This window comes from Sminthopsis crassicaudata, chromosome 3 (assembly GCF_048593235.1).
Source record: "Sminthopsis crassicaudata isolate SCR6 chromosome 3, ASM4859323v1, whole genome shotgun sequence".
Lineage (NCBI taxonomy): Eukaryota > Metazoa > Chordata > Mammalia > Dasyuromorphia > Dasyuridae > Sminthopsis > Sminthopsis crassicaudata.
Window position 1 is genome coordinate 516,192,230 of NC_133619.1, and position 6,577 is coordinate 516,198,806.

The window sequence follows — 6,577 nt, forward strand, 5'->3', positions numbered from 1 at the left end:
AGGGATTGGAATTCTATGTAGTGGTTCATAATCATCTCCTAGAGTTCTTTTGCTGGGTGTAGCTGGTTCAGTTCATTACTGCTCTCTTGGAACTGATTTGGTTCATCTCATTGTTGAAGAGGGCCTCGTCCATCAGAATTGATCATCATATAGTATGTTGTTGAAGTATACAACGATCTCCTGGTCCTGCTCATTTCACTCAGCATCAGTTCATATAAGTCTCTCCAGGCCTTTCTGAAATCATCCTGTTGGACATTTCTGGAAGAGTGAATGTTGAAAATTATCTATGCATATGTTTTGAAAATAAAAAAAGCTTTAAAAATAAAAAAAAAACCTCTATAATATCCCTGGCAAATAGCCACTCAGATTCCTCTTGAAAACATCCAGAAATGGGGAGCTCACTATCTCCCTAAGCAGATAATCATACTTTTGGACAGTTCTGTTGAAATTCTCCTTTAATTTCCCTCCATGTTATCTTGCTATTAACTCTCATCATCCAAGATCCCAGTTCCTAGTTCTGCCTTCTGGAATCAAGCCATAAGTTTAAAGTCTCTGCTTTGTGATGGCCCTTTAAATTCCTGAAGTCTTTCTCCTGTCTCCTCACCATCCTGTGGGAAGGAGGGAAGGAAACCTGCAGCAGAATTAAGGGAAAGGAGATCGATTTGTTGACTTAATACCCTAGATCAAGAGCTGCAAGAGACTTCAAAAATCATCTACTTCAATCCCCCTCATTTTACAGATAAGGAAATTGAAATCCAGAGAATTAAGTAATTCTTCCAATGTCACCAGAGGAAATTAAAGTATCAGAAGCAGGAATTGAATTTAGGTCCTCTGAGCGAATTCAAAAGCTTTTCCTTTTGTATTTTACCTTTATGATTAGTCTATAATTATCAATCAGTCAACTGACCTCTTTTTACAATGCACAGGAGACATGTAGGATCCTTTGTGGGGCATTGTAATAGTTTCAAGCCTCAGAGAGCTCTCAGAATAAGGCTGAATAAGGCAGTCTGTCTCTGGATTGTGTGGCGCAGATTAGGACCCTGAGCCTCTTAGCTGATTCATAGCACTTACTCTCTGAGCCATACAATATATAACACCTGCCCTTCTCCTCCTATCTCTGGGGGATAGCCAGGGCACAGAGCAGTTCAGCTGCCATGGGGGTGGGCTGTGATCTGGGTCATAAATTTTGCAAACTCAGCTCCTCTTTCCTCTTGAGCCCAGTCATGGGCTGGCGGAACACACCTCATTACTGGAACTTAATGCTGCATGTTTCCTGTCTCTTCCCCTCCCCCAGATCCTTTCCACCCCCACCCCCAACCTTTCTGAAGTCAGGTATGGAACACCTAGAATGGTACAGATATTGTAATTGGAACAGTTAATGTCAGAACCTGAAGGGACTGTATAATGTTAGAAACAAAAAACAGAATATTAATATTGGAGGGGTCTTAGAACATGGGAAGTTAGACACTAATTGCTCTAAAGGAATCCTGGAACACACAATGTCCAAAGAATTTTGTTGAAGGAGGATTCTATACCTCAATGTTTTTGAGACATTGGTTAATCCAACACTAACTTTTTTGTAAACACTGAGATCTATTTCTCTGTTCCTTTTCTAGCACTAATGTTTGTTTGTTTGTTTTAACTATGATTATTATTTTTTAAATGCTAAATCAATTTAGTGCAGTAGCAGGATAAAAGATGAACCCAACAAAGTAGGCAGGCAGCATGGTACAATGGACAGAGTACTGACTCCAGAGTTAAAGAGATGAATTCATATTCCCCACCTGATGATTACTCCATTGTAAATTTGGGGAAATTACTTAATTTTTCCAAATCCTCTGTTTCTCCTTCTATAATGAAGGGATTGTACTAGCTGGCCTCTGGAATTGTTTCCAGCTCTGCATCTGCACACACAAGTCCAAAAGTCAGAAAATTGGGGATTTGAATCTGTGCTTCTGGCCTAATTATTTAACTTTTTTTTTTTGCCTCAGTTTTCTTAATCTGTCAAATTCTCACATTTGCATGAAGATAAAGAACCATGATTGGAGTGCATGAAAACCTAAATTCAAATCTAGACCTAGGCACTTACTAGTTGAGCAAGTCACTTCACCCTGTTTGCCTCAGGTTCCTCACTTGGAGAAGGAAATAGCAAACCACACCATTATCTCTGCCAAGAAAACAGCCAAGGAGGTCATGGAGATTAGGACATAAATGAAAAACAAAACAAAAAAGAAAACAAAAACAAAAACTGAAAGATGATTAGGTCCAGACAAGGGTGAGTTTGCTCAAGTCCACACAGCGAATGAATTAGTGACAGATCTGGCTATACAGCTCAGCTCTCTTTCTGCTCACTAACTCACAGCTCCCAAGATTCTTCTCTCTCTACTACAGAGATAATACCTTTTAAAGTTTAACAAAGTGAAGTTGGACGATAAGGGCCGCAGACAGCAGGCTCAGAACACTATGGTCCTGAGGCCTCAGTCTTCTGTGTGGGTGAATGTTTGGGGGTGAGAATTATTGCTGTTTTCAGTCTGCATCCCTTAAAACCTAACCAGGATCTAACTGGTGGGGAGTTGGGGGGGGGACACTTTGTTCTGCATTATTTAAAATTCAGTTGCCATGGAAGTGGGTGATCACAGTGAAGAAGAAGCAGATGGCTCCGGGTTTAGGGTTCCCATTGCCCTTTGACTAATTCCGTAGGTGAAGGTATTAGGTTAATTAAAAGCCATGTGCTTTGTGGGGGAATACTTGGCTCCTGGAGGTTTAATAAGTATCCAGGCTTGTTCTGTGTCTTCCCAGAAGAGTTTCTGGACTGGGAATCTACCCTTTGATGGGTCCTGGGGGAAAAGGAAGCCTTCTCTCCCATTTTGTAAAGAAGCTGTGTCTTCTCTAAGGCTCTCTGGAGGATTGTAAGAGAGCGTTCTTCTGCCACCCATTGACAAGCTGAGAAAGGGAAACTTGGAAGCTACAGGACTCTGAGCAGAGGCTCTTGCCTGTGACTAGCGTAGAGTCTGTCCTCGGAAGGATGTCTTATCCTTTGGAGCTCTGGGTGCAGCAGTAGCAGAGCCCCCTTACCTGTTCCTGGATCTGTGGCAGCAAATCCACATGCCTTAAAGAGGTCCCAGGCTCAGGTCCTTCCTCACTGACAGAGCATGAAGGATAGAGCTCTCCAAGATGTCCTGGAAAACTAAAAGCATGGCTGGTGCTGCTGCTGGGGACCCAGAGGAGATGGAGAGCTTGGAAAAGGAGCAGGGCAAGTGGGCTCTCCTTCGAAACATCAACCAAGTGTTGAAGGCCCATGCCTTCTTGCCGGTGAGCAGCCTCCAGCTAAGGGCTACAATGGCCCCCTGGATGGGGAGGGGGGAGGAAGGGCTGTTTGAGAAAGCTGTGAACTAAGTGAAGGCTGTCTAGTCCTGTTTCCATCTCTCTGAAGGCAGGGACTTTGTTTTTGCCTTTCTTTGAATCTCCATTCCTTATTAGCAAGATGTCTGGTCGTATGATAGGCAGAATAGTACGTTTCATCAGGCCCATTTTACAGAGGAGGAAACTGAGGTTCAGCACAGAGAGAAATCTTGCCTATGCTTACACTGATTATGAGAATGCTTCCTCTAAACTCTCCAAGAAAGGAGAAAATAGATTCCAAATGTAAGAGTTTTGTGGATTATCAATCCACTCTGAATTAAGTTGTAGCAGAAAGGAATAAAGGAAGATATAAAGAATGTCTCTCTGTCAGCACCAACATTTGAGGAGGAAAGGATTAAAAGAAGGATTCAGGGGATGTGGGGGAGAAGGGTGAAGAGTCCGGCAATACCTTACACTGGATCTAATGATCTGTGATTCTAGGCAAGTATTTGTAAAATGAAAATAATAATAACCTCTACTTCTCAGGCTTTTTGTGAAGATTAAATTAGATTATATATGTATTTATATGTGTGCATATGTACATATATGTGTGTTTTAAATGTTTTACACGTGTATATATATTTAGACACACATAATTTTGCTCTCTTAAAAATTTGGCCAGTAAAAGTAGCACGAGAGTTGGGGGCGGGGACAATGAGTGGGTTATTGAAGGGACACAAGTGATAGAAAGATCCAGGAGACTGTCCTATACCAAATGTGTAATTATGGGTCAGCCATTTCGTCTTCTCTGGACCTCAGTTTCACACCCTGTAAACCAGGAAGATGATAACATTATTACCCACCTTATAGGACTGTTAGGAAAAAAGTACTTTGTAACATTTAAAGGATTGTATAGAAACAAATGTTGTTATTTTGTAATTGATGCCTGGATTTAGGGCAGGACTTGGAGTATTTGCTGGATTGATGTGGCTATGACTGAGGATCTCAAGGCTTTCAAATGAACTTTGTTCCCTCTTCTCACTCGTCCCACCCCTGTCCAGATGAGAGATTTCTCTGTTTGATCATATTTTCTGCATCTCTGCATCTACTGCAGGTCACCACACATGTTCATAGATGATGCTTAAAAACCAAATACAAAGGAATTTTGAGGAGGGTGAGCTCGCCTGACCATTGGGGAAAGTAGTAAATGTCTTTTGAAGGAGACAGCATTTGACTTTATCCTTAAAGGGAAATGGGAATTTTAATAAGTAGAGATGGTGTTTGGCCTGTTCCAGGCAAAAAAGCATGTTCAAAGACAAGAAGATGAGATGAAATGTTATGTTTGAGTAACAGCAATTCGACCCATTTTTGCTGGAGAATTGAGCAAGTGAAGAATATTGGGTAATCAGATCTGCAAAGTTAGACTGGAATCAGCTCTGTAAAGGACTTTAAATACCAAACAGAAAAGTTTACTATTTCTGTTATTATTTCTATTCTAAATGCATTAGGAAACAATGGAAGCTTCTTTTTATTGTTAATAGTAATAGCTCCTATTTCTAGTGCTTCTTAAGATTTTCAAAGTGCTTTCCTTACAAATACCTGCTGAGTTGGGTTGTATAGGTCTTGTTATTTCCCTCATACAATTAAGGAAACTGAAGCTAAATAATGTCAAAGTTACCATGTGGATAAAGTGTTAGACTTGGAGTCAAGAAATTGAGTTCAAATGTTGCCTTCAGTTATGTGATTCTAGGTAAGTCTGTCTTGGTTTCCTTAACAATGAAATGGGGATTAGCCTACTTCCCAGAGATGTTGTGAGGTTTAAATGCAGTATTTTAAAGTGTTTAACACAGTGTCTTTCACATAGTAGATGTTTAGCAAATGTTACCTAAGATAATAATAATAATTATTATTATTTTCACTAATATGCCCACTGAAAAAAATCATTATGTATAATATTTGAGTCTAATGATACCTGAAGTTTGCAAAGCCTTTATAATTTTTAAGTCTTTCTATCTAGTCTTACTTTTTGGTCCCATACCTTTGCTTTGGAGGATTTCCTATCATATTATGGGACAGGTCTGGAGTGTGCTGGAAGCTATCATTGAGTCTCTTGGCAATTATGAATACTAAAAGAGTTTCTAATTCCTCCACCATTCCAGAGAAGGCAATAGTCACTTGCAGTGGCTTCTCTGCCCCTCATGGAGAAAACTTCTATCTTTGTTTTGGAGATATGAGTAGGGACACATGATAGTATGTGTAAATACTTATCAGGTTATGAGTGAACCTCCTCTACCTACTTGCAGAAAGTTCATTATATCAGGGGTTTTCACTTGGTTTTGTATTTTAAAGCACTTTGATGATCTGCTGATGTCTCAGGGATCTTAGATCAATGTCATTTTTTATGTTCATAACTGAAGGCAAGGCTCAATTTCAGTGAGAGCTTCGTGAAAATAAAGTTGGTGTTTTTTCCATCTGAGTTCATAGACTCCCTTAAAATTTATCTATGGAGCCCAAGCTAAGAACCCATGATTTATAAGATCTTAGATTTAGCACTGGAAGATGCCTTAGAAGTCGAATCCAATGCTCTTATCACACAGATGAGAAAACAGAAGTTAAGTAACATCTTCAAGATCACACAGGTATGCACCAAGTGATGTAGCATCTAAATTCCTAAAGGAGAAGTTAAGAGAGTTGCAAGAAGAAATAGATAGCAAAACTATAATAGTGGAAGATCTCAACCTTGCTCTTTCAGAACTAGATAAAGAAAATCACAAAATAAATAAGAAAGAAGTTAAAGACGTAAATAGAATACCAGAAAAGCTAGGTAAAATAGATCTTTGGAAAAAATTGAATGGAGACAGAAAGGAGTACTTTCTTTTTGGCAGTTCATGGAACCTATACAAAAATTGACCATAATAGGACATAAAGACCTCAAATTAAATGCAGAAAGGCATAAATAGTAAATACATTTTTTTTCCAGATAACAATGCAATAAATATTACATTCAATAAAAGGTCAGGGGAAAATAGACCAAAAAGTAATTGGAAACTAAATAATCTCATCCTAAAGAATGAATGGGTGAAACAGCAAATCATAGACACAATCAATAATTTCATCCAAGAGAATGACAATAATGAGACATCATACCAACATTTGTGGGTTGCAGCCAAAGTGGTAATAAGAGGAAATTTTATATCTCTAGATTCTTACTTGCATAAGATAGAGAAAGATGAAT